Source organism: Plecotus auritus, assembly GCF_963455305.1.
Source record: "Plecotus auritus genome assembly, chromosome: 4".
Classification (NCBI taxonomy): Eukaryota; Metazoa; Chordata; class Mammalia; order Chiroptera; family Vespertilionidae; genus Plecotus; species Plecotus auritus.
Window position 1 is genome coordinate 22592866 of NC_137775.1, and position 23335 is coordinate 22616200.

The window sequence follows — 23335 nt, forward strand, 5'->3', positions numbered from 1 at the left end:
ACATGCCATTCATCCGGGAGTTTGAGTTTTTAAGCATTTGCTTCCAGTTCTAAGTAGCACCATTCATAATAAAATAGACAACATTTCTCCTCTGCAGTTCTCATTTGTGTTTGGTTCTACTAGTGCTGGGTGGACGAATTCTTGCTGTTCTGTAACACACCCAGTGTATTGTGTCCCAGACATTACTTATCTTATATCTCAGCCAGGCCTGCTTGCTCAGAGCTAGGTCTTCCTTCACGTTTAAAACACCCCCATCTCCCTGCCACTCCTCACACTCACTAGATGTCATCTCTCGGGAATAACTTTGCATTGATTTTCTCGATTCTCTGAATAAGGTGTACAATGAGGTGTAAAAGGGCTGTCTACCTTTTCTAAGAAAAACTTATTCTTTAACAACCCCCGCCCCCAAGACACTACTGTACAGCAGTGCCTTAATTCAGGGGAAATATGGTGATGATTGCAGTCAGTATTGCCTGTTCTTGGGAGAGGTGGCATTACTCTTTCCAAGACATACTGTTTTGGTACTTAACATGGACATTCTTAATTCTCCTATTTCCTCTTGTTTAACTTCCAATGCCTTTAGGAAAACAAATGGCCATTTTTATCATATTGATGTTATTCAGGGCTGTTTTGAGGAACTTGTGATCTTATTTTTGGCTTCCCTGCATGTATAATATATCAAACAAATTAAATCCACCCATATTCCACATTAAATATAATTTATGCTGCAATTACAAATTAAAGTTGCAGTTGACTAGTTGATGTAATGTTATTTTTTTGTAGACATTTAATTATTTATTCATTTCCACTTTGCAGCTCTCATTTTGTAGTTTGGAGCCAATACTTTTTTTTTTTTTTTAGGTTTCAATCATTTTTGTAGACTTTAAAAAAATCTCAGAGCCCATTGGCACTGGGCTCTAATAACTAATGAATGAAATGTCCTTGATATACTAATTTAATAGAGGAGCATATATTAAAATTCTTTAAAAAGAGAGCCATTTAGAATATTTGCCTTCTTAATAAATGTGTGTGTGTTTTTACAGCAAACTATCTTTCTGAATTTTCTATTTTTTCTAAGTCCCCAATTTTTGAAAAATTAAAGTGCTTTTCTTTCTTATAGATGCTTCTAGTTATTTTCACATTTTGATATTTAAGATCTAAAACGACAGCCCTTCAATTTTAAGGCAGTTTCTAGAATTTGCTCTTTATTACCCATTCTCTGAAACACTGATGTCCAGATCACCCACTGGCTTGTCCCTTTCAAAAATTAGGGCTCTGCTTTTATTTTTTATGAAGATACTTCATGATGCCTCCAACCCCTAGACTGCAGTCATTTCTAGAGACTGTGTGTGCAAGCTTCCCCTTCACATTTCTTTATCTACATCTTAGTGCATCAGGCTGCTCTGCTTCAGAAATGATGCCTGAATGAACTGTGGGACACTGAGAAGAAATGCAAAATCAGGATGCAAACTAGTCCTTAAACATGGGCTTCCTCAGATCACACAGAGCTCAGAATTTCTCATCTCCTTCAAGATGGGAGAGTATCTTAGGAGAGTCTGCAGACTGTTCTTAGGTTAGTAGAGAAACTTCTTCTCCGTGGATTCTTGGAAAACCTCCGTCTCTCAACTGACAGAGATAAATATGCAGTACTTTCCCTTCTTTTCTCTGTCTCATGCTCTACTCCATGGCATGCAGGAGAAATGCTCATCCTTATTGTTTTATTCAGCAGAGAATATAAGCCTCATGTCAGGCTAATTGTTCTGCAAGGAGGGAACATCTGTCAAAGAGGTTGAAGTGGCTTGTGTTAAGAAAACACATTTATATTATTAAGCCCCAAATTTGTTTTCTGGTGCAATGTCTGAGAATGGGTCAAGATGATATGAAGATATGTGGGATATAAAACTGAAATTTATGAACACAAACAGCAGAGTGGTGTTTGCCAGAGGGAAGGTGGTGGGAGGAAAAGGGGGTCCTAATATGAGGTGACAGGAGAAGATTTGACTTTGGGTGGTAGGCACACAGTGCAATATACAGATCTTGTAACATAGAAATCCACACACATGAAACCTATATATTCATGTTGACTACTGTCATCCCAAGCAATTTAAGAATAATAAAAAAATGATATGAAGAGGATATTAAATAAAACATTTTTTCCCTGTTTCTGTCTTAGAGTTCTGAAGGCAAACATGAATTGTACTTTTATTCCTATCTGCATTGCTTTTCTCAAAAAAATTTGACACTTTTGATGGGCCCTAGTTTGGGGATGTTTCTAGAGTCAGATTTTTCTTGTTTGGAAATCATTGCAGGACAGAGTTCTGCTCATGTTGTCCACACTGAGGATGCCATGCAACTCACAGTGACAAGAATGTTTTGGAAGGCTGGCAAAAAGCAAAAACAGTGTGTCCTCTCCACACATTTAGAAAAATAAAGGTACGGAGGACGTGGTGTACTTCTTATTAAAGGCTTTGAAAAACACCACCCTTCAGTAAACACTCCTTGGGAGCTGAGGAAACACTCGGGTCAATGGTTTACCTCAGCTCCCTCAATTCTGGTTTGAGTGAAGCGGACAATAGCGCAGACCCAATGCCAGCCTTGGAGGAGGAGAGCCAAGGACACACAGCACACTCTTGATACAAGCCCAACATCCTGCCGCAGGAACTGTGTGCTGTCTCGCCATCCCAGGAGGTATTTGCGATTTGCTGAACCCAGACGGTTTAGGTCATCAGGTCTGAATGAGACACTTCACAACTTCCTCCTCTTTGGCCTTCAGAGCTGCTCCTGGGTGTCCCTTTGTAGCTCCACATAGACCATTCCAAGTCCAGCTGCCCTCCCTCTGTGACAGTAACCAAAGAGAACCAAATATTCAGCTGATCCTGGGAGTAGGTATTGACATTCTCTTTTGCTTCCTAAATGTTTCATCTGAATTAACCACTAAGGAAAATACCTAGTAAGAAGGTTCCCACACAATTGCTTGGTTGGCTTGATTTACTTCCAAAAAGGCTTTATGCAAGGGCTTTGTCAAGATGACTTAGCAGTGATATATAAAAACTAATTAAATAGGGACCTCCACTCTCAAACTTGGGCTGCATAAAGTGCATTGACTTTGGTTGCATTTTCTTTGCTCTAGCTTAGTTCTATTGTGTAGGCTAGTAGATGGAAGTGGCTGCCATGCTCTGAAGGATGGCTCACACAAGCAGGCAAGGTGAAGACATTATTTATAGTTATATGAAGCATCGTTAGAAGATTCAGCCATGCTGGGGACTGCTGAAAAGCAATAACGGCATAGACTGACTTTGAAAATTAGAATTCATGATGGAGATGGTAATTTGCAGGGAAGTTATCAAAGCTTCTCAAAGGATAACAGCAAGCAAACAACAAGAACAAAAACCTTAATTTTTTTTAAAAAAAGAACAAAAATGGGCCAAACCAGGCTGAAATATATGGTACTTTGGAATTCCAGGCTACAATTGCATGACAAAATGTGTAGGGTATATTTGTATTTTGCCCATTCATATATATACAGCTAATTTTGAAGATGGAAGTTCAGCTAGAAAACAAAATCATTTGCCTATAAACTGACATATATTCAGTGTTTTGAAATAGATTGCAAATAATTGGGGAGAATTCTACATATGAAAGTTTGAATTTATTCTCTGCATGTTTCCCAAAGGTTGCTCTTTGAAGCTCAGAAATTTCCTTCAGAAAAATGCACTGGGGTTAATATTCTGCAACCATGAATGGAAAACACATTTATTAATGTCTACTTGAGCCCAACAGTATGCTTTTTATTTTATTTACTAGAGGCCCGTTGCACAAAGAGATTCATGCAATAGGCCTTCCTTCCCTTGGCTTCCAGCACCGGTTTTCCTCCAGCACCCGGGACCCAGGCCTTCGCTCCTGCCAGAGTCTGCCTTCTTCATCATCGCTGCAGACTCCGAATCTGCAGTCTTGTCTTCGCTGTGGCACTCCGCTCCTGTAGATCTCTTCTAGTAAAGCTAGAAGAATATATAGACTGGTGAACATATCGTTAGTGTACAGGCAAATAATTTTCATCAACTGAATATATCTGTATAACCACCATTTGGGTAAAAAGCAGAATATTATTTGCATCTATAAAACCTCCTCTTTGTATCACCTTCTAGTCACTCCTTACCCCAAGGATAATTGCTATCCCTCCCTCTCATAGCAGGCGTCCTGCCCCACCTGGCCACTCCCCCTGGGCAGCTGCCATCTTTGGCCTTCTAATTTGCATACTCACTCTGATTGGCTGTGGGTGTAGCAGAGGTAGGGTCAATTTACATGTTTGTCTATTATGAGGTAAGATTTATTTTTTAAAATCTTTATTGTTGAAAGTATTACTTATGTCCTCTTTCCCCCTCCATTGACCCCTTCTAGCCCTCCCCTCCCAGAAGTATGCTTTTCAACAGGTCAGATCTTCTGCCTTTATTTTCTGCCAGTTTCCTACTTTTTTTCTTAGTTCTAACTAGTGGTTATATCCTTTATTAACTCACTTACAGAGTATTTTCTATATTTTTGTGTTTTAATATTATTTATTTATTTTATGATTTCAGAAGGAAAGGGAGAGGTAGAGAGAGATAGAAACATCAATGATGAGACAGAATCATCGATTGGCTGCCTCCTGCATGCCCCCCTCTGGGGATCAAGCCCGAAACCCAGGCATGTGCCCTGACCAGGAATCAAACCATGCCTTCCTGGTTCATAGGTCACCACTCACCTACTGAGCCATACCCGCTGACCTTATTATAATTTTCATTGATATACAATATTAAGAACAAACCATAGCAAGAAGTATAGTTGATACTCTTACACCAAGTTTGATTCTCTCATTTATTCTACCTGCCTGACTCTTCTTGATACTTTTTAGCCAGTATGTTGAAGTAAAGCTAGCAGAGTATATAGACTGGTGAACATATCGTTAGTGTACAGGCAAATAATTTTCATCAACTGAATATATCTGTATAACCACCATTTGGGTAAAAAGCAGAATATTATTTGCATCTATAAAACCTCCTCTTTGTATCACCTTCTAGTCACTCCTTACCCCAAGGATAATTGCTATCCTGATTTCTAACAACATACTTTATATTTTATGAAAATGAAGGCATGTGATATATACTTTTTTATAGTTTCATTTCTCTAACATTTATGTTTGTGAAATTCATCATATGCTTATATATAGTTGTGGAATATTCATTCTCATTACTGTGTGGTATTCCATTCTATGACTATACCATAATTTGTTTATCTATTCTACTGGTATTGGGCATTTGAACACTTTCCATCCTGAGACTATTACAAATGGTGATGCTCTGAACATTTATTTTGGTGAAGATATTATGCATTTATATTGAGAAAATACATACCTAGTAATTAAATTATTAGGCTACAAAATACACTTCTGTTCAGTTTTGGTGGTTGCTACCAAAGGGTCCTCCAAAGTGATTATACTAATTAAATTCCTACATCATTGTTTGAGCGCACCAGTAGCTCTGTAACCTTGCCTACAGTTGGTATGACCTGTCTTTTTAAGTTTACCTAATCCAGCAGATGTCTAATACTCTTACCATAATTTTACTTTTCATTTCCCTGATTACTGATAAAACATTCATATGTTTCTTGGGTGTTCGGATATCTATTTTGTATTGTGACTATTCATTTAAAAAATTGGACTTATTGCCTTTTTTCTGGTTTATAAGAGTTCTTTGTATATTCTGAATATATGCTTTTGTGGGATGGATAGACATGGATATGGATGCAGAATATATATATATATATATATATATATATGTATATATATATATATATATATATATAACTTTACACTTAATAGTCTTGATTATCAGAAGTTTCTAATTTTAAATATAATCCAATTTATCATTTGTTTCCTTTAAGGCTAGTCTTTTATGAGTCCTGTTTATGGGCCCCCACATCATAAAAATATTTTTCTGTGTTTTCTTCCAGAGGTTTTAATGTTTTACCTTTCATATTTAGCTCTATAATGTACCTGGAATTGATCTTTTTTTATCATGTGAGATAGGAGTCCTTTTATTATTTATTTATTTACTTATTTTTTATTTTTTGTTAATCCTCACTAGAGGATATTTTTCCATTGATTTTTATAGAGAGTGGCAGGGAGGGGGAGAGATAGAGAGAAACATCGATGTGTGAGAGAGACATCAATTGGTTGCCTTCCGCTGGGCTGGGGACCAAGCCTACAGCCAGGTATGTGCCCTTGATTGGAATTAAACCTAGGACCCTTCTGTCCTTGGGCTGATGCTCTATCCACTGAGCCAAAACTGCCAGAGCCTTTTATTTATTTATTTTTTTATGTGCATATCCAGATAACACAGCACCATTTACTGAGAGATGATGCATTGCCCTCTGCTTGGTAGTGCCACCTGAATCAAAATTATAGTAGTTGTATGTCTGTTTGTGGGCCCTGTAGTCTGTTCCATTGATCTATTTGTCTATCATTACACTATGCTTTTATTATTGTTGCTCTATAGTAAGTCTTACTATCTGGTAAAGTAAGTCCTTCAACTTTGTTCTTCTTTTCCAAGAATATTCTGGCCATTTTTGGTCTATTGTATTTCCATATAAACTACTGTATCAATATCTGGATCTCCAGTGGATCTATTTACATTGTCTATTTTTTCTTGGTTTTCTGTAAAATTATTCAATGGATTACCATTACCAAGAGGAAAGTTCAAGTTCTTTATCATACCATAAAGTTTATTAGCATTTATATGATTACTAATAAGGCAATAAAATATTCATAAGTTTCTTGGTTATTCAGATATTCAATTTTGTTATATGCCTATTGAAATGTTTTGACCATGTTTAAAATTAGACATTTCTTATTTTCAAGAGAGTTCTTTTTTTCCTCGACAGTTTTTCCCCCAGTAAATAAAGGTATTTGTTTTTACTGAGTTCTCTCTTCTTATTACCTACCAATCTTCATTTCTCAATGTGTAGTCTGATAATATCAAACTGCTTATAGTAAAACCACATACTTTATTTGGGTTATTCTTCTCCTCTACCTGGAATACCCATCCATTCTTCTTAAATTGGCCAACTCCTACTCATTGTGCAGAATTTAGTTTAAGCCTGATTTCCTTTCCGAATTTCTTTGCTTATCTGTCTTGGAACTTTCTTAAAATATCAAAGTTATCTTTTTATGTGTCTAACCTATTTTTTAAAAATATATTTTTATTGATTTCAGAGAGAGGAAAGGAGAGGGAGAGAGAGATAGAAACATCAGTGATGAGAATCATTGATTGGCTGCCTCTGCATGCCCCCTACTAGGGATGGAGCCTGCAACTCTGGTATGTGCCCTGACCAGGAATTGAACCGTGACTTCCTGGTTCAACCATACCAGCCAGGCTGTGTACCCTATTTAATGTGTCTTTTTTTATATCTGTATACAATTACCTTGCACAATTTCTGACTCCTATTAAGTGTCCAGTCAGTCAATATTAATTGCATCTTCACTCTAGGTACTTCTTGCTCAAGAGCAGTTACTGAACAACTTGAAGTCTCTGTGTATTTGTTGCAATTGTTTTCATGTTTAACACTAATTTTTGCATCCAAAACAATTGTTGGGGTGAGACCCAATAATAATACATGAGACTTTGTGGTACTAAAGGTTTCTGCTTTTCTAAAGAAACGTGGGCTATACATCCAAGTGGAGATGTCTCACTTTGAGACACGTGACTGCTTGCTCTTTCTGGCCTTCAGGGTTTCTGGCCAGACTTACGTCTTAGATCCACATAGGCTAATCTCATAATTCCAGTTGCCCCTCTGAAGAAACTTGGGCTGTAAGTTCAAGTGGAGACTTCTCACTTGGAGAGAATTAGAGCTCTGCTGCCTCAGAATATTATACCTGTTTAAGGGATTGCCAAGCAGGAGAAATGCTTCAATCAACATCTAATTACCAATGGAAATGAATAACCTCCCACTCTTACTGCATTCAAACGATACCCAACATGTTTAAGTGCTGCTCTAAAAGCTTCTTTATGCAAATAATTTATATAATCTTTCATCAGCCCCAGTGGACGGGATTGAAATCCTAGATAGGTGAGAACAAACTGTTTCTGATGAGTTTGACATCTGTGAGATTTAATGTCATCCTTTCTCTGTAGTTACACCTCTCACCATAAGTGATATTTAGCCCGTGTGTATGTATTGCGGGGTGGCAGGGATCAAGTAGGAATAGACTGTGCTGCCAACCAAAAGCAGTTGTCTCTTGTAGTTGAACTGAATTTTCCCAAAGAAGTGTTTCATTGATATGTCTGCTTCAAAATGACTCTTTCTGCTGCAGCAAGGAGAGACTTCCAGTTAAAACATTTAATTAGTTCCCAATTTAGACGGCCAGAATGATCAGACAGCCTGTGTTTTGGAACCTGAGTTTGTACATTCCTTGGGATTGGTGAGTCTTGCCCAGCGGATGTGGTCAACTGTGAATAGTTTGTATGCAATTCACATCATAGAACTGATTTTTCTCCAGGACAGCTAGGACAGGATTAGGAAAAAGTGGACGATATAGAGATAATCCTTTTCTGTCTTTTCCTTAATCTCCCCACAGAAATATATAATAAGTGTGTCTCCAGTTTTAGATGTTACAGAAGCTAGGAAGTATATACAGAACTAAAGTGAGCAGGAATCTGGTTTAAACTGATTATATTATTTTCACTCACTTTCAGGTTAATCATGACCTGGGTAGTGGCTTTAGACACTGCATATTAAATAAGTATATTTTAGCTAATACAAATAAGTTGCTATCCTAGAGTTTTTTGTGTATGTGAATGTATGTTGCATGTCTGTGAAAAATTCAATTATTCAGTCAATCTAAACTTTCTATTTCTGTGGTATGTATCTAACCTCCTTTTTCTGTCTATACCACATGAAAGCTCTTACCTAAATTCTGTACAATAGTTATGTTAGCCTAATGAGTTTATAATTTTTTGCTGAAAGAATGCCTTCAGCTTTTCTAAGTTCCTTCTAGTCAAGGGGCCCTAGAGAAGATGGGTGTTTTTTTATCATTTTCAACCCAGCTCTCTCCCCTTCACAGAATTCCAATTTCATTGGCCATTTCTCTAATCCTAGCATTTAATGTTCTAGAAATAGTAACTAGTATAGATTCCTGCGTTGTCCATGACATTTCACGCTACTTTGTTTTTGACGATGTCCTTTACTTATCCATAATGCCCTTGTCCCTGTCTACATCTATCTGTATATAACTAAAAATTCAAATGTTATATCTTTTCAGGAAATCACCTCTGAACCCTCCAGTTGGGCTAAGGGCCTTTCCTCCGAGTTTCCTTCTGCTATCCCGATAACACAGTGCCCGGCTTCCAAGGGTCTCAATGAGAGTGAATGGATAAGATTCACAATCTGTTGAATTTTCCTCAGTGTATCTCAGTGTATACTAGACTATGAGCCTCTTGAAATCAGGGACTCTTATTTTATTTAAATTATTTATATTTGTATTCCTGGAGTCCTGTCAAAAGCCTGGATAGAATATGAAGGTTGCTTAGTAATAGTTTGATAACAGATGGGAAAGATTTCAATACCTTGAAAACAACCAGAACTGGGCCACTTCCAGAGGTCAAATCGACTTTGAAATATTTTCCCATGTCAGAATTCCCCAAGACGCTGCAGCCAAGAGCTCACAGATAAACACATTGCCAGGTAACACGTACTCAGGTCCTCCTGCCTCAGGTTATTCAGCTGGTAAAGGAAGAGTGTCAGTGATTTACAAAGGATTTTTGCTAGTAGATACAGCCTCTTAGAACTGCAGGAGACTAATTGACATGATCTAATAAAACATGAATATAAAGAAGGTTTTCATGAAGTTTAATTTACAGAAGTAACTTTTGCTTATATCAAAGATTTGTGGGAGAGAATCAGAATAGAAATAAAAGGTAAATAAAAGCTACTCATTAGTGAATCATTTGGATATGATCATAATGGCCCAACACTCCTGTTTTCTTTTCACATTTAATTGTTTTTGATACAGACAACTGAAAGAAGGGAAGATAAAAAAAAAACCCACATATGTAGACTACATGGTTAAATAATATGTAATTGCCTTGATACCTATGTCTCATTCATTCAGAGCTTATTTTTATAAAATAAGTTTTGTGAGTGTGGTAGTTGGCATTGAAGCTTAGGTTGGGTGTAAAAGATAACATTCTTGGAAAGCTTTTTGAGATATTTTAGTCTCTGTTTCAGAAATTAATATGAATAAAAATGAGAATGCTTTATCTAGGAGAACCTAATACCACTGAAAGCATATATGTTTAAATGACCAGGAAATTTGTTTCTTTGTTCTTAATCATTCTACAAAACAGTAGCATTTTGTTTCCTTTGGTTCTAAAATGTAGTATTCTACTTACTGTCAAGTACGCCAAAGAACACTGGAACCTAGTGCCCATAGAAAATAAGCATGTAAAGGGGTGTTAAAACCAAAAGCAAAAAAATCTAAAACAAAATGAGCACAGGTACTTGTAAAGAATAAGGTCTGTGGGAAAACTAAGAAGCAAAAGAGACTGCTAGGGTCACCCTGACAGTGATGTGGATGCCTAATAGAAGACCAAAGCAATGAGCTCATCAGATTTTTGATATTTTGGGTTTGTTGGTTATTATAATGGGTTACCATTATTCTGAAGAAAGTAATCTTACTTTTATTTTTTTATTGCATGGGAGTAGTTATTCGTAAGATAGAAATATCTTCGCAGGAGCTTGAAAGTAGATACGTCAAATACTTGATATGCTTAGAAAGAGGAGCTGTGAGTTTCAGTCAGTACAAGTTTTGGCGAGTCTGTTAATTCACAGTTACAACACATATCCCAGGTTTCGACTTGTGCCTCCGTAAATTCACTCTCACATCATACCTGTTAATATGCATGAGCTGAAAAACAAGACACCTGAATAGAATACAAATTGGCTCCATCTTCAATCAACTTGAATTATTTTCTTAGGTTTATTGCAGACTGACTCAAACATTCTGCCTAGTGTTTAAATATACGAAATTGAAGTAGTGATAGTAATATTAGCCATCTGCTTTGAGATTGCTATAGTTTCTGAAATTTTCTCCAAGAAATACTACTTATATACACAATGTAAGTAGAACAAAAATAAAGGGATCAGCTTCCCTCATTTTGGTAACTTTGTAAATGGCACATTTAAAAATTTACTCCAGGCGGTTATAATTTAACAGCATAGAACACTACACGGTATCACTGCATTTACAGAGTATATTTTACGCCTCTGTGCTTTGAAATGTTAGCCCCTTGGATCCTTGCCTCCATTTTCCCATTCCACTCTTGGTTCTGCAGCTTTGAAAAGAATACTTTTTGTATTCTTTCACATATAGCTTCCACTACCCCACCTTCCTAGCGACACTGGCAAAATTTAATTTTTTTTTTCCTATAAGAGAAAGAGAGCGTTTTCCCTGTGTAAACAGAGCCCAGAGCTCTGGCACATTTGTTGACTTCCCTGAAAGGCGTGGAACGTTGTTTATACATCTGTGGTCTCTTTGCCTGGAAATGGTGCCAAACTGATACCCTGCTTCACGTGAGTGGGTAGAAGGAGTAGTCCAGAAGGATGAGAAGATGAGGCATTTTCTACTGACTTTATATAATTGTGAGAACTACCCTTGATTTTTCAACAGTACCTCCTCAGGCTTCCACCTTCATTTTGTTCAAATTCAATCATTTTGTTCAAAATGAGCCATTCTATTGTTGTTGTCAGCCATGTTAGTTAGCCTTCATGAGTTTCCAGCCGAAAGGTGGTGGTTGTTAACTTTTTTTTACCTCAATATCCCTTTGTCATCTTAAAAGTCATTGAGAACCCCAAAGAGCTTTTATTTATGTGGGTTATATCTATTGCTATTATATCTATTGAGATTAGATATTAAAACTAAGAAATGAAACACATATTTATTGGTTGATTTATTTAAAATAACAATCATACGTCTACTACATACAAATAACAAATACCTTTATGAAAAAAACTATATTTTCCTAACTAAAAAATTAGTAAGAAGGGTGCATTGTTTTACATTTTTGCAAATCTCTTTATATATATATATATATGTATAATCTCTTCTTCTTGACTATAAAAAGGACATTTATACACTTTTGTTATTCATTTGTACTTCACCTTTTTTAATTGTTGACCAGTATTTTGTTATAACTATAGTTACAAATATAAAACCTCACAATTATTTGTTATTGTTATAGTTAGTAATTCAATGCATTAACATGCTTTATCAGTTTCTGTGTCCATCACTTGATGTTGCCTTGGTGAGCCTCCTGGGTTCTCAATCTAATAACATCTGCCTAATGCTGCTTATGTTTGAACACAGGTTTGTTCTGACCTCTCCAGCCATTCTGGGGCCAGCCCTAAAGATAGATTGGTTTCTGTGAGCCTAACTCCACTACTTCCCAATTTATTTACTTCCCTAATGGTCTGATTATATGACTTAAAGAACCTACAAGTCATCTTTTTATTTCATCTTCATTATCATCACCATCATCATTATCATCTTTGTCAACTTTATAAGCAGTTATGAGAAGAGCCTTCATTGTATCTGAGCTCATTTATTTTTCCTGGACCTCAAAATGACCTTATAATCTTTAAAAATCTGGTAACCCCTTAGTATTGCTTCTCAGTAATCCCATTTTATACTCAGCTTTCTGTTATTATATATCACAGATGTTTGTTTAGAAAGAGCATCCTGACTCGAGTGTAGTAGAAGGGGAAGACTAGAATCAATGAGACCAGTTATGAGGATCTTAAAGGAATCTAGGTTAGAGATTATAGTGGCCAAGACTAGGGAAGGCAGTAGTGGTGTGCACAGGTAGAAAGACTAAGAAAATACTTGAGGTAAAGTCAGTAGGACTTGACTGACTAGATGTGTGGTTTATGACGGAGGCAACATTTTTCTTTCTGATTAGACCCGTGGTTGGCAAACTGCGGCTTGCGAGCCACATGCGGCTCTTTGGCCCCTTGAGTGTGGCTCTTCCACAAAATACCATGGCCTGGGCAAGTTTATTTTGAAGAAGTGGCATTAGAAGAAGTTCAAGTTTAAAAATTTGGCTCTCAAAAGAAATTTCAATCATTGTACTGTTGATATTTGGCTCTGTTGACTAATGAGTTTGCCGACCACTGGGTTAGACTATTGATGGACTAATTCTGTGGTTCCATTGGAAGATATAAGTAATGGAGATAATCAGAATTTGGGGGGTAAATGATGGATTCAAGGTCAAGGTATCTGAGTATATCCAAGAGTAGTTAGATATGTACTTTGTGCTTTAGATAAAAAACTGGACTGAAAATATGTAGTTGAAGTCATCAGCATATAGATTATAACTGAAACATGTGGAAGCATAAGGTTGTCTAAAGAGATAATATACAGTAGTCCCCCCTTTATTCATGGGGGATACATTTCAAGAGCCCCAGTGGATGCCTGAAACCATAGATAGTACCAAACCCTATATACTATGTTTTTCCCATGCATTAATACCTATGATAAAGTTTAATTTATAAATTAGACACAATAAATGATTAATAATAATAACTAATAATAAAATATCCTATCTAATAAAAGATTAATATGCAAATTCACTGTACCTCCACTACACCCACAAGCCACGCCCACAGCCAATCAGGAATGAGTATGCAAATTAACCCAACCAAGATGGCTGCGGCCACTGAGAGAGCAGGAGGCTTGGGTTGCTCCCTGCAATGGAGGAAGCCAAGCTTTCCGCCAGCGCTGGTGGGCCCAGGCCTCTGCTCAAGGCTACAAAGTTTCAATTATAGAAGATAAATAAATCCCAACAAAAATGGCAGCAGCCACGGAGCTGGAGAGAGCAGGAGGCTTGGGTTGCCCCTGGAAATGGAGGAAGCCAAGCTTTCCACCAGCCCTGGTGGACCCAGGCCTCCTCTCAAGGCTACAAAGTTTCAATTATAGAAGATAAATAAATCCCAACAAAAATGGCTGAGGCCGTGGAGCGAGCAGGAGGCTTGGCTCTACTCAAGGCAAAAAGTTTCAATTATAGAAGATAAATAAATCCCAGATACCAGAGCCTCCGCTTGGGTCACCAGGAGGCATGGCTGTCCTGCAAACCATCACAGGCCCCTCACCCAGGCCGCCCCATGCCCCAAGGGAACCCCCACCCTGATCCGGGACACCCTTCAGGGCAAACCAGCTGGGCCCCACCGTGCACCAGACCTCTATCCTATCTAATAAAAGAGTAATATGCAAATTGACCGTCACTCCAACACAAAAATGGCTGCCCCCATGTGGTCAAAGATGACTGCCCCCATGTGGACACAAGATGGCTGCCACAAGATGGCCAGCAGGGGAGGGCAGTTGGGAGGGACCAGGCCTGCAAGGGAGGACAGTTGGGGGCGATCAAGCCTGCAGGGGAGGGCAGTTAGGGGTGACCAGGCCAGCAGGGGAGGGTAGTTGGGGGCGACTGGGCCTGCAGGGAAGGGCAGTTGGGGGGGACCAGGTCTGCAGGGGAGGGCAGTTAGGGGTGACCAGGCCTGCAGGGGAAGGCAGTTAGGGGCAAACAGGCTGGCAGGGGAGCAGTTAGGCATCAATCAGGCTGTCAGGGGAGTGGTTAGGGGGTGATCAGGCTGGCAGGCAGAAGCGGTTAGGGCAATCAGGAAGGCAGGCAGGTGAGCAGTTGGGAGCCAGCAGTCCTGGATTGTGATATTGGGCCTAAACGGGCAGTCAGACATCAGTCGAGGGGTCCCAGATTGGAGAGGGTGCAGGCTGGGCTGAGAGACACACACCCCCATGCATGAATTTCATGCACTGGGCCTCTAGTATATATATAAAAGCCTAAGCGACTGGCCGACTGGCCAATCAGTTGGCCAGTAGCTATGACGTGCACTGATCACCAGGGGGCAGATGCTCAATTCAGGAGCTACTGAGCGACAGCAACTTTGCAGAGTGCCCTCTTGCACTCTGGGGTATGTTGGACTGCCGGTTTTGGCCTGATCCCTGCAGGCTAGGCCAAGGGACTCCACCTGCTAGAGGGACCCTGCTCACTCTGCAGACACTCTTCCAGCCCCATCACCGCCCCAGGTGCAGCCGGCCGGGGAGGGACCTCAAGAGATTGTCTCTAGGGCATGTTGGGCCCATCTTGCCCAGTCCTGCCCCACCAGCCACCTTCTAATTAATTTCCTTTCAATGTTCATAAATCTGTGCACCGGGCCACTAGTAGATTATAACAATATACTATAATTACAGTTATGTGATTCTAGGCTTTCTCAAAATATCTTGTATTGTACTCACCCATCTATTTATGATGAGGATATGAGATACAGTGCCTATATAATGAGGTGAATGACACAGGTATTGTAACAGTGCTAGACTACTGTTGATCTTCTATTGACAGGTCAGGAGGAGGATCATTCAGCCACTATGATGCTATGTCAAATTTAAAGTATTTTCCATCTTAACTAAGCACTTACCATGCACTGTGGCCTTAACTTTTGCAGTTTGGGGTGCAATAGCAAAACTAACAACAAAATTTTTTTACTCCTTCTTCACAGTTTCATGGAAAGAAGATTCATTATTACCATAGCTGTTAGCAACCTCACATACAAATTTTTTCCTTATTAAGTTGAGAACTTCCCCCCTTTCACTTAAAGGAGCAGTTTACAGCTTGTCTTTGGCATATCTGAAGTGCTAGCATCACTACTCTTGCACTTGGGGGCCATTATTGAGTAAAATTAGGTTGACTTGAACACAAGCACTGAGATACTACCACAGTGGATCTGATCAGTGAGAAAACTACTAAGTAGCTAATGGTTGGCAAGTGTCTACAACAAGGATAAGCTAGACAAAGGGATGATTCACATCCCAGGTGGGATTGAGATTTCATCACAGAACAGAGCACAATTTAAAACTGATGGATGATTTATTTCTAGAATTTCCCATTTAATATTTTCAGACTGCAGTTGAGCATGAGTAACTGAAACTGTGGAAACTGAAACCACAGATAAGGGGGGACTGCTGTAGATGGAAAAGATGAGGGAGCCTAGAATTGGGTATGGAAGAACACCAATTTTAATGGACTTGCAGAAACATTAGGGCCACAGAGATGAGGTATGTGAACTCTGAGGCGGAAAAGGACACCTATTAAGAAGGGCTCTTGGTGGCTAACTGGGCTCAAATTAAAAAGGCAGAGCCTAGCAGCCATTTCTACACAGGGGCCTGTCAGGCAAACTGCCCTTTGCTGAAAAGCCTCTACACAAACCTGCTTGCCTCTGCACTAAACTGCATTGGCACTGAACATCCCTCCTGCACTGTTTCTCCCATCTGAATCAGCCCTTGTAAAAGTTTCCTGGAATCTTATTTCAACCAATAGGACTGAGGCTTTCTTTCCGTATCCAATCGGAACTGCACAGCTCTGACCAATCAAAGTGGCTGTGTTCTGACCAATCAGGACAGTGCCTTGGGAACAATCAAACTGATGATTTGGTGCCCCCATTGGCATGAGGCAGGACCAATCAGGGACCAGGGGCAGGACTTCTGTAATATAAGTCAGCTCCCCTCTAACTCCAGGAGCATATTTTCCACCAAAGACTGCCTTTCTACAGTTAGAGCAGAGACAACTAGGATGTCTCGCTGGAGCAGAGCAAAGCAGAACATGTGGAGCACAACAGACTAGCGCAGCACAAAGCACAGAGCAGAGCAGACCATGAAGGAGCAGAGTAAAGCTGTCTAGCCAGCAAGGGGCCTGTCCCCAGGGCTGTTTCACAGCCCCACTGTAGCACTATTGAGTTATTTCACAGCAGTGCTGTTTTAACAGCCATGCTGTATCACCATTTGCACTGAATAAGGTTTCCTTCTTCACCATAGCCCAAGGTGGGGATTCTTATTGGCATTGAATTAGTGCCAACAACCATCAATTGACAGATAGCTTAGTTAACACTTTTTCAGTAAATATTATTGGTAAGTTACTAAGCATTACTCATACTTTATCAAACCTTGTGAAAGATCTTCAAGGAAAAAAGAAAATTGAAAATTAAAATGAAGTAGAGCACTACTACAGGATCTTTGTGACCCAACCTGATATATCCTGAAGCCATTTCAAGATTTTCCAGGCTTTTATCAGAAAAAGAACATCTCATTTAAAATTGATATTAGACAGGGAAAGGATAGATTTTAGTTACAAAGTAGTGACAGGGATGTAAAGTATAGCATAGAAAATATACACTGAGTAGCCAGATTATTATGATCTCTGAATGCATAATAATCTGGCCACTCAATATATATATATATGTTGGAGGCCCAGTGCATGAATTTGTGCATGGGTGGGGTCCAGCCAGCCTGGCCAGAGGGAGGGGACATGTGCGGTTGGCCGGCCTGCCTGCTGGTCGAACTCCTGGTCGAGGGGACAATTTGCATATTAGCCTTTTATTATATAGGATATATACCGAGTGGCCAGATTACTATGCGTTCAGAGATCATAATAATCTGGCCACTCAGTAGTCAATAATATTGTAATAACTTTACGTGGGGCCAGTTGAATACTGGAAATATTGGGGGGAACACTTTGCAAATATTGGGGGGAACACTTTGAATATGATTATCTAACCAATATGCTGTACACCTGAAACTAATACAAAATTATATTGAATATAAACTGTAATAAAAAATAAAATTAATTAAAAAAAAGAGCTATAGAGTTAATAGCACAAAGGGGCAAAGAGAGGGAATAATAATTACCCTGGAGAGAAGGAATGTTATTTCCCACTCTTTGGAAGAGACAGCTAGATGAGACTGGTTGATGAGCTGCGATGTAGAGCTGGCTTCCTTTAGTACTTTTTGGGATCCCTATTGCCTCCAGAGGGGATGAGATGGGCACGATGGTTTGGCAGAGGTGAACTGAACAGACTGGGAACCCCTCAGCAACAGCAATCGTAACACCTTAAAAGAGTTCCCTCAGTTCTTAGCCTCAACATTTCTTCACTCATAATACTGGTATTACTGAAGGAGAGACTTTTTATTTGGTAAACTTTCATCTACCCCTTCCTAAACTTGATGCGACCTGTTTTTATAGACAAATAATTAGGCCATGCCAGTCTTAAGTGTAAAACAAAAAATCTCACAGTGTTTATAATAATGGGATTGGTCTTAGCCAGGATGATGATGTCATAATAGTGATAGTTCTCATTTGAGTGTTTCTAGGTGCCAAGCCTTGGGGCAAGTACATTATGCACATTCTCTCATTAAGTCCTTGCAACCCTATACATAATCTTTGTTTCCAAAGAAAAACAGTCCTAAATATACATGTTCAAATATATTTCTTTCTAATGTTACTTATCTTTATATGTGTATTTTACAGTCATTAATAAATACTGAATTATTTAGGTTTTAATTTGGTTGCATCTATAATTGCTAACATATGTCAAAGTTCAAGACTTTGGTTTGTGATTGGCAGTCAAAGGAGATAACTTTTCCTTTAGTTTAGGAAAATGCTAGTCTTCTAATCCTATTTGAGCCCAATCCTAAACTTCATTTATTTTAAAGGTTTGTACTATGGCATTAAGGTGTCCTACGTATGCATATTTTGAAGACACTCATGATTCTATAAAGAAAAATCATTAGGGAATCACCAAATAAATATTCCTATAATGGCAATTTCAGATTACAGTTCTTTAGTATTAGACAGTTTTAGAGGCTATTAACTAGGGGATTAATGCCTAGGAGAGAGAGAAAAAACAAACTATTGCTCTTTTGATTTATTGCATAACTTTGTCAAACTCAGAGAAGTACAATTAAGAATTATTTGTACTATTGGTAAAAATACAAAAAAAAAGTGTTATAAAGAGCTATGGTCTTTATGGCTCTGTTTGGATTTCTTTATATCCTACTTTGTAAATGTAAAAAAAACAACAACAGTGTTGCCTAACCAAAATTAACAAGAGTGAACATGACATGGCTGCATTAAATCTATAAGATCTATCTCTATTTCCATGAGTTCCTTTATTATCATCCAGAGTGTTCTCCTGATGTTTTTCCTAGACCAGGCCTCATGCTTATCTCAGATCCTAATCCAGCCTTCTTCTCATGTCCGAGAGAAAAGGACAGGATAAAATTAGGTTACCTTCTAGAGTGAGGGCAGTACATTCTCCTTAAGACTAGAGTTGATGGATATCTCCAATAAACAAAGTGACATCTGTGAGACCAGTTTCCTCCTCTTCTCTAACCAAGTCATCTTAGGCTATTTTGTTGGCTATGTTTTACTATTCACCTGAATAATATTGGTGCTTTCATTCCTTGCTTATTCTCTTGAGCAATATTCTCCATAATCATAACTTCAAGGAGCATACACTGGTGACCTTTAAATCTCTATGACATTTCTCATCTTCAGGTCACATGCCCAGGTTGCCTGTTGAACATTCCACTGGTTGATCTCTAATTAACCCAAACTCGTTATGTGCCAAAGTGAATTCCTCACTGTCTCTTCATGTCTTCATAATTGTCCTCTTCTACCTCATTCAGTTAAGGACTCTCAAAGTCACCTACTCATAAGAAGGATTGTGTCTGTTACAATGAGTTTGGTTGCAAGTAACTCAACTGGCTCTAATTGTAAAGAATTTATCATCGTTAGAATTTAAAAAGTCTAAAGCTATGGAACTTTGTGGCTAGTCAATTCACTGTCTCAAGATCATTTTGAAGGACCTAGGCACTTTCATCTTTCCATGTGGTTGTCCTTGCCTTATGTACCTCTTCTGTAAATTAATTGTGATTGAGTTGTAAGATTTCACCTCCTCAAGACAATATCCAGGGACAGAAAAAGAGTGTTCCTCTTCACTGTGACTCTTCTTAAGATTAAGACACCTTTTAGCTTTCCCCCCAGAGCTGAGCACCTACTTCCTGTTTCTAGCATGGAAAATAAAGTCTAAAAAAAAGAGAAAATGGATTTGTTGTCTTCATCTCAGTTTTAGTCTTATTAACCTATAATTGATGATTAGAGTACCTGGTAGCAGACTTAATTACCTGCCCTAACCAACTAGAAAACCAAATAAAGAGGTAACTTTGGCAACAGGAATAGAACAATAGGCAGCCAGAACTGTGATGTCTGAGAAAAGGGAAACAAATGAGGTGAGCCCAGAGAATGTCCTTATTTTCTGCCTGAAGCTACTAACCTGACCATAATCCATGCAGCAGGCACCCAAACAGAGCACTTCAATTTTACTGAGTTAAGGAGGTAGAGTCGGTGAAGTTCAGGGAGGTAGAGTTTTCAGGGCAGACTACCAGGGAGAAGAATGCTCTGCAGAGAAAGACCACATTTCTGACTGGGGTCCCTTGAGTCTAATGCTAAATACTAACTGCACTCTGCATGCATCAGATAAACTCCACAAAATGGGACAGAAAACAACCAGATGAAGGGGGATCCGTAAGCTGAACAATTCCTAGAAGCCACATATAATTCAGGAATGGGGTAAAAGAATGCCCTGTCTTTACTTCTCTGAAGCATAGCATGTTGACCTAATCAGGTCATCAAGTCATGTGCTGTGTAGCCACAGAGCATCAGTCCTAAGGGCTAGGTACTATGCTGTAATCTCTTGGAAATGACAAGCCCTCACTGTATTTCTGTTTCTCTGACCACAAGACCTGATCTTTCATCTCCCATTTGAGCATAAATGGAGAAAAGCAAAGATGGCAAGCGGAGTTGAATTTCATGGTTAACTCTGAACTTCCTTAAAGGATCTAAGCAAAGTGCAAGTTCATGCAGCTTTGTTTGTACTTAAATCTACATGACTACCTTTTGAAGGTTCCCTCATTCTCACCCATGCTGAGAGCCACGTGCAAGGTCATCCAGCTGGTGAGAATAAACATCCATTCAGGACTTTTGGCTTTCTGTATGTGTGAGTCATGGAGCGATGCTTGTCAGAGTGTTATGAAAGATAAACACATGGCAGCTCTCTAAAGCGTGTTTAAGGAAACCTAACAGGAGGGAACAGATAGCCATTGTTTCGAGTCTGTAGTGTTATGGGACTAGAGAGGAAATGCATGCTTAGGGAAGACAAAACTTTTGATCATCAGAAATTGAAAATTCTTGTAGTTAAACTGAAATTAAATCAGTGATGACAGAGGGATTTGGGTGTGAAAGGCTATAGTGGCGTGAGAGCAAGAAAATGGGTCAAGATTAAGGTGTTGCCAAGTTCAATTGGATCAGGCACTCTCATAAGAAAACAAAACACTGGAGAAAACCAGATTACTCTTGGAATAGACCTAACCATGTCTATGAGAAAAAAAAGGAAGCTAACACCTTTTTGCTAGAAGCAAATCTACAACTCTGTTTCTACATGTCAATGGCCACCTTGATAAAACATTGTACTCCATAAAATTATCAAATCCTAGGAACCCCAAAATAAAATCTTTCTGTGGAAGCTTGTTCACGCCTTAACCTTTTTTGGATTCTGCACATCTGTGAAAGCACTTGAGAAATAACCTACATCTAGTATTGCCTTTACATGAAAGCTAAAGGGCCCTCCCCTTGGCCCTGCACATCACAAACACGTGATAATTAAATTTAATAAAGAAACATGGGTGCTCTTTTTTTTTTAAGTATATTTTATTGATTTTTTACATAGAGGAAGGGTGAAGGATAGAGAGTTAGAAACATCGAGGAGAGAGAAACATCGATCAGCTGCCTCCTGCACACCCCACACTGGAGATGTGCCTGCAACCAAGGTACATGCCCTTGACCAGAATCGAACCTGGGACCCTTGAGTCTGCAGGCCGATGCTCTATCCACTGAGCCAAACCAGTTAGGGCAACATGGGTGCTCTTACTATGGATTCAGTACTCAGCACTGACACAGCACAACCTGTAACCCTAAACACCTATGTTATGATTAACATTGTTCAGACTCAAAGGAAAAGCTTGTATCTATCTTGTGCTTTGAGTCTAGAAAAAGTGATTGTATCTGGATGGCTGTTGCTGTTGAAGAGAGAAACTGCTTTGGAGTGAAGGCAAGATTGGAACAGCAGAAGCCCTTAGGTAAGAGAAAATATATTAAGGAATTTATCAAATCCCTCCTCTCAGATAACATAAGTGCATATTCATGATTTTATAACAAAGTGTTGTTTCCCAGTAGTGCCCAGCCACCATTTTTCTTGTTATTCTTCATGTTCTAATTTGTGGTTGCAGAGATACAAATTACTGTGGTATTCATAAGAGTTGCATACAGTAACTATGGAACATTTTGAAATATTAAAAATTCCTATTACTCTTAAATTTCTATATCTATTTTGTTCATCATCAAAATATCATTGGACCATGAACAGAACACTCAGACATGCTCAATAAAAATTGATCACCTGTCTTTGATAATTTGCCTACTTTCAGCCATATAAGAACCATAGATTTATATATATTCCCAATTTTGTCATTATGATAATTATATATGTCAAGATAAGAAAATAAAACATATTTTTGCAATGTGTTACCTTTTTTTTATAACTTAAATATTAATACATATGGCCCTAGCTGATTTGGCTCAGAGGATAGAGCATTGGCCTGCAGACTGAAGGGTCCTGAGTTCGATTCCAGTCAAGGCACATGCCCAGGTGGAAGGCTCTATCCCCAGTAGGGGGCATGCAGAAGGCAGCTGATCAATGATTCTCTCTCATTCTTCTCGGAGAGAGAGATAGAAACATCTTTAAATATTAAGACATATAGTATGTTGGCCTATGAACTTGAGCCCTGCAATCCTTACTTCCGTGTGAACACACTTGACCCAGCACTATCCAAGTGGCCAGTTAGGTGACCTGATGTACTAGCACTGACATTTCAACAAGGAAAGGAAATGATGTGCTCTTAACCTGAAAATATCTTACTATTCACTCAGAAAATATTGTTACATGCCTTAGGTTCTAGTGATGTAGCTTCCTTTCTAAAGAAGATATTCTTTTCCTGGAAAAATCAGTCATTTTAATTTTTTGGCCCTGACAAATTTTGTCTTTGAATTTCCATGCCATGAGTTCTAATACAGACCATGTGCAGAACAAATTCTGATTCTGTGTAGAGAAACATCTAGGGAAATCCTCCCTTTTCAAAGTCACTTGTTACTATCCATAACACATTGCAATAACTCCACCTCTTATTTAACAGGACTCTAGAAATATTGTTGTATGAATTGTGTGTGGCAATAATAAAATAGGTGTCAAATTAGTGTTTGTATGTATACATACCCCTTATACAAATACATATACATATACATATATAATATATTTTATAATATACTAGAGGCCCGATGCACGAAGATTC

General features: G+C 38.7%; 1 long non-coding RNA gene across 1 annotated transcript in view; it reads left to right on the forward strand.

The window, feature by feature from the left end:
• The window catches only part of LOC308247284, a 184310-nt gene that overhangs the window by 131252 nt on the left and 29723 nt on the right, over positions 1–23335 (forward strand). The gene's annotated exons all lie outside the window — the stretch shown is intronic.